The sequence below is a fragment of the Pectinophora gossypiella genome, unplaced genomic scaffold, assembly GCF_024362695.1.
Source record: "Pectinophora gossypiella unplaced genomic scaffold, ilPecGoss1.1 Pgos_38, whole genome shotgun sequence".
Lineage (NCBI taxonomy): Eukaryota > Metazoa > Arthropoda > Insecta > Lepidoptera > Gelechiidae > Pectinophora > Pectinophora gossypiella.
Window position 1 is genome coordinate 478,850 of NW_026063248.1, and position 13,779 is coordinate 492,628.

The 13,779-nt window shown below is 38.2% G+C and overlaps 1 long non-coding RNA gene across 1 annotated transcript; it reads left to right on the forward strand.

Annotated features, from left to right (window-relative positions):
- Positions 1-1,015: 1,015 nt before the first annotated feature.
- On the forward strand, positions 1,016-2,363 carry LOC126381166 (uncharacterized). The gene is made up of 2 exons (XR_007568708.1): positions 1,016-1,660; positions 1,751-2,363. It is a non-coding gene; the product is annotated as an uncharacterized LOC126381166 (long non-coding RNA).
- Positions 2,364-13,779: the final 11,416 nt, after the last annotated feature.

The window sequence follows — 13,779 nt, forward strand, 5'->3', positions numbered from 1 at the left end:
TCTTGGCACATAAAGGATATAAAAGTTTAATTTCCGAATTGCCCTGTATTCCCCTAGTTGTATTTTTTTTAAAAACATTTTACCGGCTTGGATCATTGTTTTTGGCTCAATTTCTAAATTTACATTTACAAAGAAAGCTACAGTATTTTTCTTTTTCATAATTAGCTTTCATAACATTTTTTATTAATAAAAATATTGGTGTGTTTACTTGTGTCATTAGGACCTAGTAACAACCTACTTGTAACTGTCACGTTTTTTTTAAGTAGTCTTTTGATTTTTAAAATCACTAGATTTACTAAGATTTTATAAATGTTTTATGTTTAATGTTTTTTGATTTTAGTGTGTTTATGTGTGCGCTGATAAAGGCCCATGCACACTAGCGTCTGCAACGCAGCGTTTTTATGAACGCCCACTTAAGCGTTTCATATTTTTATGTTTTTTGTTTAGGCGGTTATAGCCAAATATTTAGTATAGTTTTTTATTTTTCATGTTGCTCGTGACAACATTTTTTAGGCTTTATGTAGCCATTTATTAGAAATTCATTTAAATAGGAAACCTCATTAGGTTGACTATTTTTTTTGTTTTTCGACGGAGCGGGTAGTGACTCCTTAAATAAGCCTCTAGCAACTGTTGTTTTGTTTTTTGTCTTTGTCTTTAGAATAGGGGTATCGAGTGACACTATAAGAGTCGTCAGCTCAATCAGGGGTATGAATGTGGGTAACACCCAGTGAAATGGATACTGGGTGCTACTTTATGAAAGAAGTGAAAGGTGATCAATGAATGGTGAAGAATAACAGGTCGGGGTAATTGTTGTGCTTAGGGTTGTGCTGTTTATATGTTTGAGTTGTGCTTCGTTACGTTTTTTTTTATAAATTGTTTAGATGTCTTGTCTTTTGTGGCAGATTTTTTTTTAAAATCGTTAAAATTTAGACTGGTTGTGCGCTCCAGGCTCAATGGCTGAGGGCAGCCGTGTTTCTCACCCAGTTCGAAACCTCTCGTGGGTAGGGGGGTATTGTAACGAAGCATTTCGGACCAACGAGCCTTGTAGCGACATCTTGTGGTTTCTGACGATATAACGTTGTTTTTATATTTTACCCGCAGGAAATCACAGATGGCGCTGCAGGGTTATCGATGGGCCCGAATATTTTTGATTATTTTATTTTCTTCTAAATTATTATATTAAAATTATCTGCAACATTTATTTTTGATATATTATAATTATATTGTTTAAATTTTGGGATCAAACAAGTCGATCGATTGTTGTCGTTGATTCGGCGAATTTATGGTTTGGTAGATTTTTTCTAGTTTGGCAACTTTGTTCGTGGTTCTTGTGTCAGACTGACAGCTGGCTGAGCTGAGAGACAGGTTATGGAAAGTGGGGACGTCGCGAGAGCGCCGGAGACTCCACTGCCGTAACAATAATGTGGGCAAATTAAAAGCCACGATTTATCGGCGACATCAAGAGCCGATGTCTCGATTTAAATAAACAACTTAACCGAGATGGTGAGTCCTCGCAATTCTTCGTGCATATTTTTGCACCAACTTTGTGATAACCTCGAGGTCCTTGTTTTCAGCAACATCACTGAAATCCCATCGCCTAAGGTCCAGTGGGTGGGTTTAGGTTTCATCCGAGCGATGCCCAACTATCCCGGATGAACCTGTAAGTTATTTTCTTTGTTTTACACTCGTGAGTTGCATTGCCACGCTGTCAGCTGAACCACATGCTAATCATTGCCATTCCTTGTTGCAGATGGGTTTTTTTTTTCTTTAAGTTTTGAACGTTTTAATTTTCTAACGTTTTGCAAGTCTTAATGTAAGAAGAAGTTTATAATTGGATCAGATGTTTTGTGAATGAAGATTCCTACTGTTTTCTTCTGCATTTGAGAGTTATTTCAAGCTTCATTTCGGCGGAGCTTGCCTTGGTTGTTTGCACGTCGAAGCTTTCCTTTGTGCGGCGCGCATGTGGATGTGCCGCGCCTCTCCTTTTGCCAACACTCCGGATAAGGCTCGGTGAAGGACTGCGAGGTTGACCGGTGGACGTGCAGCCCGCCAGCTGCGGAACAGTAGGCCCGCTGCGCCGCCATCGTCCAGCACGCCCTGGCCTGAGCCGGCCTCAACTCATCACCTGTACGGTATTCCAGAACGCCTCAGGTAGGCCTGATAGTCGGAGGTCCTCGAGTAAGTGAGGTGCCTACAGGTGTACGGACAGTGTTTTTAAACATAGTGTTATCCCATGGTTGTTACGGAGTGACAATTAACCTGACGGACCAAAGCGCGACCTGTCTCCCTCCATAGGGTTTTTACCTGCCCATGGTTGTACTGTAATAATTATAACTGTAAAATATACATTGTACAAATTCAAAGGGAGTTTTCTTTGTCTCATGCTCGCCGGTCTATAACATCTAGCTGTGCCCTTCAGGTAAACACCACTTTATAAATTTCTGAAACATATCAGTATTATCATAACACCATTTTCCTATTTACCTACCTTTTATATAGGTAGTCAAAAATCTTTTGTTTCACCATAAATATATTAACCAGGTTAAAAGATGTAAACAAACTTAGAAATCTAGTTGTAATTGAATCTACTTCATATAAATCAACGTTAAAATCTCCACACACTATAATAGATTTATTACTTTTGGATAATAATATGACCTTCAGTACATTTTCCATCACTGATTCAAAAACTGTGAAGTTAGCAGTGTATGGGGGTCTGTATACGGCTACAACAATATGTTTCTCTGTTTCTATACATGAAATCTCCATAGTGCCCTCTATCGAAAGTCCAGTAATATCTTTGCGTTCTTTATATTTTAAACTATTTCTGATAAAAATAAGGGAGCCACCACGTATTTTGATCTTTCGACAGAAAGCGCTAGCCAAATGATAATTTTCAAAACCGAATAACAATTCATAATCCTTCAACCAATGCTCAGTAATACATAAAATGTCAATAAAAAATGTCTCTAAAAATAATTCTATGTCCAATTCTTTGCCAGAGAAGCCTTGAATATTTTGGTGAACTAGTTTTAATATTCCAAGCTTCTCTTTTGTCTTATTGTCTAGTTTAAAGATGAAGTACCATTCGTGGTACATGGCTGACTACCCTCAATAAAAGGTTTTGTACTGTAGAAGACAGTACAGTCAATAAGTTTACTGCCTGGTCTGGCAGAAATGTCTGTAATATAAAAAACTAGTACTGAACATATAATTTTTTTAAAGTACTTAGATAGATATATTCTATCTGTCGTTATTAAACAATTTTGAATAAACTTACTTAAGTTGCCGCGGAGCGAGGGACTCTTTTTAAAAAGCAAAAATTGAATTTTGAATTTAAACTTTTAATGCGTACTTTACAGTGGTCAACTTAAGACTAAACTTATGAGCTAGTTCTATGATCTAAGAAAGCTATGAAAACAACAATACCTCCCGGTAGTTCGGGCTTATCTAAAGCTGAATGCGCAGGACGGATGTTGTTCGTCTGCGCCGGAGGTCTGGGAATGCGCTTCATACAATACTTAGAAAGCTTACGTCGGGACTCTTACAGTACCCGCGGTAGGTCCGGAATACATAACTCCTCCCTCCATAAGATTGGAATTATCGGAGGGGTGGTTTTCAGCCCTTTGATGATTCCGATCTGATAATATGAAATTCTTAAAACGTTTAAATGAATATATGAAAACACTTAAAATTATGATTACATAGAGAAGTAGAGTCCCTATACTAATGTTTCTTGCGTTCACTACACTTCCATATGTGCTCACTTCACTAACTAATTCACTTTCACTATTTTTCAGGACATGGGACAGGCTTTGCAGGGTCTGTAAATCTATTTCATCCAGGTTAAGTGGTTTCTTCGAGACGACTGGCTTTGACGTCGACAGTGACGGAAGATCAATTATTGGAAGTTTCTCATATAAAACGTTGCCTGCCTTCGATCTGTGTTGTTTCAGAGTTACATTTTGGATTGTTATTTCGCAGGCGTCTTCAATGGTAAGTATATAGGTTCCTTCAACATATGTTCTAGTGACATCCTCTCCACATTGTGACGTCATTAGAGTAGCGGTTTTGCAGTAGAATATCCAACGATTTGACTCTATTGGCTGTAACTTGAATTTTGTTATATCCACGTGAATAGGGGAACACATGGTGGTATTAATGACGAACTTCAGTAGATCGGTGATGCAGACATCTTCCATAGTCGGCGGAACAATGGAGTCTTCATGACACATGAAGATGCTTCTTTCTATTTCCAGGCAAGAGTGGGAGAGCGACAGAGCTTTCGACTGATTCACAATAAGGTAAGGATATTTAGGAATTATTAGGGTAGTTAGATTTAGGTTATCTGTTACAGGTAATGACAAGACTCGATAATAATGATAACTCTCGGATCTGACTAACGGAACTTCAATAATAAAGGTAATCTGATTTTCTTTAGAAAACGCTTTTAACTCTACACATTGTTCAATTCTTATCAAATTATTTAACTCTACGGGATAAACCAATTTATCAGTTAATTCTATTTTCCTAAGTACAGTCATAAATTCATCGGTATCAATAATCGATTGATGTAAAGTTCCTACCTTACTAAATGCAACGGCAGTTTCAATTTCGTCCAGCTTTATGTAGAGCATTTGGAAGTTATGTAAGAAGAGACTATAGACATGGATAACTTTATTTATACTTTGGCTTGTTTGGATTGATTCATTTAGTAATATTTTCAAATCGTGTATTTCTTTATCGAGCTGGATAAAATTGTTCTTCGTAGCATTTGTTACATTTGCACAGATCCCATAATTTCGGTTATCAAGGCGATTTTCATAGAGACACTATGTTGTTGTTGTTGTAATTTACTGATCTGACTATCGTACCTTATTGCGTCTTCGTTGTCTAAGTTCCCCGTTAAAACTTTAATTAGTGAACCTATTGGGTTTAACAGTCCTCGTTTTTGTCTGACAGAAGGAATAAGTTGTCTAAACTTTTGTATGGTTATGTTCTTTATATGTTCAGTTTGCACTTTAATATCAGTGCATTCGGAGGTAATGTTTTGTTTAAAGTAATGTAGCACATGTTCATTTAGATCCGCAAGTCGATTAACATTGAGCTCTAAATCTTCATATACAAGGTTTAAATCTAATGTCTTAAAAATTAACCATTTGTCGTAGGTAATAATGGCGCGTCCCTTTCTCACAGGAAGTATTCCAGGGTTCCGTTCAATCTTCTGCAGTTGAAGGGCCTGGCTCTGGCTCTGGATGCTCATTACCAGCAGCACGGTCGCGAACCTGTGGGGGCCGTCGAATATCCTTAATAGTTACCTTAGTTTCGCGGTTCCTTACATGGATGGGTACAGTGTTCCTAACTATATCTCCAGATACTATTGCCCTTTCAAAACGTGGTTTGTCTTTGCTACGTCTAGTGTTCACTCCTTTGATGTAAACTGTCTCTCCTTCGTCTAGGTTAATGTTTTTCTCACCTCCTCGCTTTTCCCTAATATTTTCCTTGTGGTCTATCATTTTCTCTGTTAGGTACTTATATAAGAATTTTGTTCGGTTCGCATGATCGTTGATTAGTTTTTGGGTGTAATGTTTATTAAAGTCTACATCAAACGCGTTTGAGGAATCCGTGTGTCCTAATACTACTTCGAATGGGGTTAATCCAGTAGTAGAGTGTATTGTATGGTTGTATGCCATGATAGCATACGTCATGACGGAAGCTGCGTCGGTAAGTTTTCGCTCATACTTTGCGATACGATAGATTTCTAAAATGGTAGAGTGAAACCTCTCTACTATTCCCATGGAATTTGGGTTGTGCGGAGTTCCGATATGAAGGTTTATTTTGTAGAAACATAAGGTTTCTTTCAAAAGGGTATTGTTAAACTCTGTGCCGGGGTCTACATTTATAATTCTAGGGGTACCGTAATAAGAAAAGTACGAAATTAATGCGCGTACTATTTCAGGGGTGTTTTTGCTTGGGATAGGGATAGCTTGTCCCAGTTTGCTGAAAGCATCTACTATTGTGAGGAAGTATTGTCCTTCTATAGAGAATACATCCATAAAAAGTTCTTGAAACGGTTTATTCTGAGTTTGCGTTAACTGTAATTCCGGTTTGAAGGGTTTCCGATCGTATTTAAGTTTTTTGCATGTTTCACAGGAATTGATAATAGCGGTTACTGTAATGTCCATATTGTTCCAATAATAGACACGTTTTAATTTCATTAAAGTCTCTTTTATACCACGATGACATGTAGAGCCCTCGTGATATTTCAGCACTATCTGTCTCTGTTCTTCTTCATTTTCAACGGTTATTACTCTTTTGGTACATTCCATGAGATGTACAGCGCCCTTCTTGAATAAGGATATAAATGCTTGTACAAACTGTTTGCGATGAATTTCACTCTCGAAGTAAATGAATTGTTTTATTTTGGGTCTTACATAACCTTTCAGGAATTCTTTTACTAGATCCGGTCTATTTAAAGGTAAGGTTACTTTAATTATTCTTTGCTTTGAATTGGACAAATTATTAATTGATGTTTCATTTCTGTTCCAGGTATAAACCAGTATCTGATTGGGTTTGCTGTCGATCGCTTCGTTCAAGATGGGGATTCCATTGGTATCAATATCGCGTGCGGAATGGATCGTATCAGTGTTACTATTAGTGTTTTCAGGGATTGTAATAGTACTTTCCGATGGTGAGACGATTGGGAATTGGGACTCCAATTCGTTGTGTCCCGCCCTTGGGGTCTCGCTTCCATCGTCCGATGAGAGTTCTATTACATCATCTGTGTTTATTTGCTCATTACGTCGATTTTGTGGTCGGCTTCCTAGTCTGACTACTTCGTTTACCACGTCATCCAAGTAGGATCTGAGTCTATGTTCACTTTCGTCAACATTGACTCGCATGGATTCCGAATCGTTACCTACTGCGTTTACCCTTATTCTGGATAATGCATCAGCATTGTTATTCTGTTTTCCTGCTTTATATACGACATCGTAGTCAAACTCTGCCAAACGTAGTTTCCAACGAGTTAATTTACTATTGGTTTCTTTCATGGACTTTAACCATGTTAGTGGGCGATGATCTGTATATATGGTGAACTTATTCCCATATAGGTATGGGCGGAAGTATTTAGTGGCCCACACAATGGCAAGAAGTTCCTTTTCAGTTGTGCTATATCGGGTTTCTGCATCGTTTAAAGTACGACTAGCGTATGCGATTGGTTTATCCGAACCGATTGGTCCTTGAGATAGGACTGCACCTATCGCATAGTCTGAGGCATCAGTGGTAAGTACAAAGGGTTTTGTGAAATCCGGAAATTGTAGCAAAGGGGCATTTACCAAAAGCTCCTTACACTTTTCAAATGCGTTGATGTATTCTTGATTGATCTGAATCCGATTTCTTTTCTTTAAACAGTTAGTGAGTGGGCGTGTTAATTTGGAAAAATCTTTTATAAACTTTCGATAATATCCGACTAAACCAAGAAAGCTTTTAATTTCCGTAGTTGTTTTTGGCAAAGGGAATTTCAAAACGGCTTTAATTTTGTCATCGTTTGGTTTCAAACCTTCCTTAGTTATTACATGGCCTAAATAGAGTACTTCTTTACGAAGAAACTCGCATTTATCAAATGTGACTTTAAGATTTGTTGCTCTTAATCTTTCGAATACCTTTTTTAGCTTTTCTAGGTGTTCTTGTAGGCTGGATGAATAGACGATTATATCGTCGAGATACACCAAGCAATGTAATCCTTGCAAGCCACGGAGGACATTGTCCATTGCTCGCTGGAACGTCGCGGGTGCGGTTTTAAGACCGAAAGGCATACGGGTAAATTCGAAATGACCGGCTTGCGTAGAGAACGCAGTTTTGTGTCGATCCTTCTCGGCTACTTCTATTTGGTGGTATCCACTCGCTAGGTCGATGGTACTGAAGTATGTAGATTTGCCTAGTTTGTCAAACAAGTCGTTGATGTTTGGAAGTGGATACTTATCGTCGACTGTGATGTCGTTGAGGCGGCGGTAATCAATTACCATACGGAATTTGATTTTTCCAGAAGCGTCTTGTTTTTTGGGGACCAAGTGCACTGGCGCACTCCATGGAGAGTGCGACTCTCGAATAACGTTATCTTTCAATAACTTTTCAACCTGATTTTGAATTTCAAAATTTTGTGCAGGTGGGTGACGATAGGGTCTGATATAAATTGGATCTTCATTTGTCGTGCGAATTTCGTGTTTTACTTGATTTGTAAAGGTTAACGGGATGTCTTCACTGTAGAATATATCTCGAAACTCGTAACATAATTTTGATATTTTGTCTCTCTCTTCTTGGTTCATATGGTCCAGTCTTAGTCTCTGTAAATTTTGTTTCAATAGGTCGTCAACGTCGTAACTATGGTCAGTAAAATTTACTATGATCTCGTTCTCTTGGAATGGTGTCACAGGCAGAGGTTTATTAAACGTCACTGCTATGGTGTCGTCAGTAGCGTTTTGTATAACTGACGTAGCCATAAAGTCTACGCAGTTTACTATTGCGGTTGGCATGCGGACACCTTTGGTGAACTCTATAAAGTCCAAAATTGCATGTCCGTTTTGTAGATCAGTTGGGATGCGAACCCTAGTTTCGGTACGAGGTCCTAAAATCAACTCGTGTGGTGCTTCGTATAGTATGGGTATTTCGGTGTCACGGGTCCGCAGTACTTGGTGTTTCATATCTATGGATGCGTCCAGTTTTTTCAATAAGTCTGAGCCGATTAGACCGTCATAGCGACTATCAACATCGTAGACATAAAATTTTTGTTGTAACTTGCTTTTAAATGTCTTTAAAAGGGGAATTTGTATTACTTCATTATGGCAACTACGGGCATGTGTGCTGATAACCTCGAATGGTTCCAGAATTTTGAATTTTGCAAAAAATTCGTTTGCCTTTTTGGGACTTATGAAAGACCTAGAGCTTCCGGTATCGATCATAAATGTAGCGTTAATTTCAGGTATTCTAATATGGGGTAATTTTAGTGCATTTACGCAATTTATTCGGATTATTTGAGACGGGGTTTTGTTGAGGCCTTTGATTGAAAATTTTCGGCTGGCAAGTCCGTTGGAGTCAATTCATTTTCCTCAGCTTGTTGTTCAGGTTCAAGGGGAGGAACGCCCTCGCAGTTCTCAGAAAAATCGTCTTGCGCGGTGAAATAGTTTTCCTCATAGTTGTAATCGTATGGGACAAAGCAATCATCGGTATAGTAGATATTATTATATTCGTCAGGGGAGTCGATCATGAATTGCGCTGTAGCAGTCCGCATCGACACGTCAGGCTCGGGTAATGCACATGCATGCGGTTTCTGAGGTTCGGTTTTAGGCATAATTTGATACAAAGGTCGTGTTTGTTGCGGGTTATTAAAGTTTTGCCTATACCACGGATGATTCATTGGGAAATTGAATCGTGCGTTTTGGTTTGGGATTCCAAATCTGAAATTTTGTTGATTAGGGATACCGAATTTAAAGTTTTGGTTATTAGGTAATCCGAATTTGAAATTATTTTGGTTGGGGATACCGAATCTAAATCCTTGATTTTGGTTCGGGGGTCGATATCCAAACTGGGGTTTTGGTGTGAATCCGAATTTATTAGGTTGGAATTGTTGTGTAAAAGGATTACGGGACTGTTGTGGAAACGGTCCAAATCCAGCACCGGATGGAATGAATCTGAAATTTTGAGCTGTTCTCGTAAATGGTGTTTGTGAAACTTGTGCGGGTTGAGTTTTGTTCTTATTTTTCGCGTCGTATTGAAATTGGAAATTTACTTCTTCCGTAACTACGCTTAAGGCGTTCTCGAGCGTGTTAGAACCCTTAAGTCGCACCGTCCTAATGAGGTTCTCGGGCAGATTATACATGAACACATTAAGGCAAGTGTTATTGTAAATTATCATTTTCGCGGCCTTAACGCCTTCATCCTGTAATAGATTCACTTTAGCAAACAGAGTGCTTCGCACTTGTTGGATTCGACAACAAAAATCGTGATACGATTCGCCAGATTTAATTTTCATTGATTCCAATTCGATAGCTATACATTCTTCCGACCTTGGGTCACCGAAATGTAGGATTAATAAATCTTTTAAGGAAGACCAAGTGTTCACATCTTGTCTTTCGCTTAGTAAATGTGCTGCTTTGTCTATTAGTCTGCTTGAAATAGCATGAAATACATACTGCGTTTGGTGTGGATTGTCCTGTTGCTGGGCATATGCCGATAATACATACTCAGCTTTATTAATGAATAAATTTAGCAACTGTGGTTCACCACTGAATTTTGGAATAAGGCTTAGCATTTCGTTTGGGACAAGTGAAATTTGTTGCGCCATTTTTATCTACTTAAAATATAACACAAGACACAAAATACAATAGAAACACAATAAAAACACAATAAAAATACACAAGTAATACACAAGCAAAATAAGACAATAATATAAATCGTTTTCAATTATTTCTTTTCAATTATATTTTATTACTAGCTTTTGCCCGCGACTTCGTCCGCGTGGCGTGTTATATAAGAGAGAGATCTTTGTGTGTGTGGGAGTGCATACTTATGCAGTTTAGATTTTTTCATAATTTTTTTTTTCCCAATAACTCCCATTTTTCAAAATACAGCCAAAAATAAACTTTATATTTACTAAGGTATGCATGCATGCTAGATTGAATCAATTGATTGAATTGATTTTTTTTTTAATTGATTGTTCATTGAGTTTTAATTTTAATACACACTTCCTCTCTTCCCTTCAACGTTGCTGTGCCCTACAGGGTCCATGTTTTAGTTCCTATGCCTATGTAACACCCCATTGTACTACATGGAATGCAATAAATAATTTAATTGAATTGAATTGAAAACATCTATCTTACGCGGTTTCGATTTTTTCATACAAATGTTTTTTTCCCGCTTACTCCCGTTTCCGTGGGAATTTTGCAATATCCTGTTGCAACTAAGCTTTAAGTTAACTAAGGTACCTGCATGCCAAATTTCAAGCGTCTAACTTAAGCGGTTTAGATTTTTCATACAAAAGGATTTTCCCGCAAATTTCCGTTTCCGTGGGAATTCCGGGAATTCCTTTCTTAGTGCACCTCTACGGTACCTAAGCTATGTCCCTTCCAAATTTCAAATGCCTACGTTTAGCCGTTCAGGCTATGCGTTGATATGTCAGTCACTGAGTCAGTCAGTTTCTCCTTTTATTTAGATTTGATTTTTTCATACAAATGTTTTTCCCGCAAACTACCGTTCCCGTGGGAATTTTGTAATATCCTGTTGCAACTAAGCTTTAAGTTTACTAAAGTACCTGCATGCCAAATTTCAAACGTCTAACTTGAGTGGTTTAGATTTTTCATACAAAAGGATTTTCCCGCTAATTCCCGTTCCCGTGGGAATTTCGGGAATTCCTTTCTTATTGCACCTCTACGGTACCTATGGTACCTGCATGCCAAATTTCAAACGTCTAACTTGAGTGGTTTAGATTTTTCATACAAAAGGATTTTCCCGCTAATTCCCGTTTCCGTGGGAATTCCGGGAATTCCTTTCTTAGTACACCTCTACGGCATCTAAGGTACCTGCATGCCAAATTTCAAACGTCTAACTTGAGTGGTTTAGATTTTTCATACAAAAGGATTTTCCCGCTAATTCCCGTTCCCGTGGGAATTTCGGGAATTTCTTTTGTTAGTGTACCTCTACGGTATTTAAGGTACCTGCATGACAAATTTCAAATGTCTAACTTGAATGGTTTAGATTTTTCATACAAAAGGATTTTCCCGCTAATTCCCGTTCCCGTGAGAATTTTGGGAATTCCTTTCTTAGTGCACCTCTACGGTATCTAAGGTACCTGCGAGCCAAATTTCAAACATCTAACTTGAATGGTTTAGATTTTTCAAACAAAAGGATTTTCCCGTTAATTCCCGTTCCCGTGAGAATTTTGGGAATTCCTTTCTTAGTGCACCTCTACGGTACCTATGGTACCTGCATGCCAAATTTCAAACGTCTAACTTGAGTGGTTTAGATTTTTCATACAAAAGGATTTTCCCGCTAATTGCCGTTCCCGTGGGAATTTCGGGAATTCCTTTCTTAGTACATCTCTACGGTATCTAAGGTACCTGCATGCCAAATTTCAAATGTCTAACTTGAGTGGTTTAGATTTTTCATACAAAAGGATTTTCCCGCTAATTCCCGTTCTCGTGGGAATTTCGGGAATTCCTTTCTTAGTGCACCTCTACGGTACCTATGGTACCTGCATGCCAAATTTCAAACGTCTAACTTGAGTGGTTTAGATTTTTCATACAAAAGGATTTTCCCGCTAATTCCCGTTCCCGTGGGAATTTCGGGAATTCCTTTCTTAGTGTACCTCTACGGTATTTAAGGTACCTGCATGACAAATTTCAAACGTCTAACTTGAATGGTTTAGATTTTTCATACAAAAGGATTTTCCCGCTAATTCCCGTTCCCGTGGGAATTTCGGGAATTCCTTTCTTAGTGCACCTCTACGGTATCTAAGGTACCTGCGAGCCAAATTTCAAACTTCTAACTTGAATGGTTTAGATTTTTCATACAAAAGGATTTTCCCGTTAATTCCCGTTCCCGTGAGAATTTTGGGAATTCCTTTCTTAATGCACCTCTACGGTACCTATGGTACCTGCATGCCAAATTTCAAACGTCTAACTTGAGTGGTTTAGATTTTTCATACAAAAGGATTTTCCCGCTAATTGCCGTTCACGTGGGAATTTCGGGAATTGCTTTCTTAGTACACCTCTACGGTATCTAAGGTACCTGCATGACAAATTTCAAACGTCTAACTTGAGTGGTTTAGATTTTTCATACAAAAGGATTTTCCCGCTAATTCCCGTTCTCGTGGGAATTTCGGGAATTCCTTTCTTAGTGCACCTCTACGGTATCTAAGGTATCTGCATGCCAAATTTCAAACGTCTAACTTGAATGGTTTAGATTTTTCATACAAAAGGATTTTCCCGCTAATTCCCGTTCCCGTGGGAATTTCGGGAATTCCTTTCTTAGTGTACCTCTACGGTATCTAAGGTACCTGCATGCCAAATTTCAAACGTCTAACTTGAGTGGTTTAGATTTTTCATACAAAAGGATTTTCCCGCTAATTCCCGTTCCCGTAGGAATTTCGGGAATTCCTTTCTTAGTGCACCTCTACGGTATCTAAGGTACCTGCATGCCAAATTTCAAACGTCTAACTTGAGCGGTTTAGATTTTTCATACAAAAGGATTTCCCTTCACTACTCTGCTCCTATTGATTGTAGCGTGATGAAAAGTATACTATAACCTGTCCAGGAGTGTGAAGAATAATTGTACCAAGTTTCATTAAAATCCGTCCAGTAGTTTTTGTTTCTATAAGGAACATACAGACAGACAGACAGACAGACAGACAGACAGACAAAAATTTTACTGATTGCATTTTTGGCATCAGTATCGACCACTTATCACCCCCTGATAGTTATTTTGAAAAAATATTTAATGTACAGAATTGACCTCTCTACAGATTTATTATAAGTATAGATTTTTTTCTTTAGAAAATCAGATCACTTAACTACGTTATGCTAATTATCTAAAACATTCGACGATTGTGACCAAATGTCAGATCCTATCTAAACTATGCTAGCTGTCTAAAACATTCGGCAATTTATGTCCGATTGTCAGACCCTACCTAAATGAGTCTCACAATTAGCTGGAATAGAAAGGGATAAGACAGGATAGTGAAAAAGTCTACTCACAGACCGCTCGATCCCATTTCCTCCTACTAGA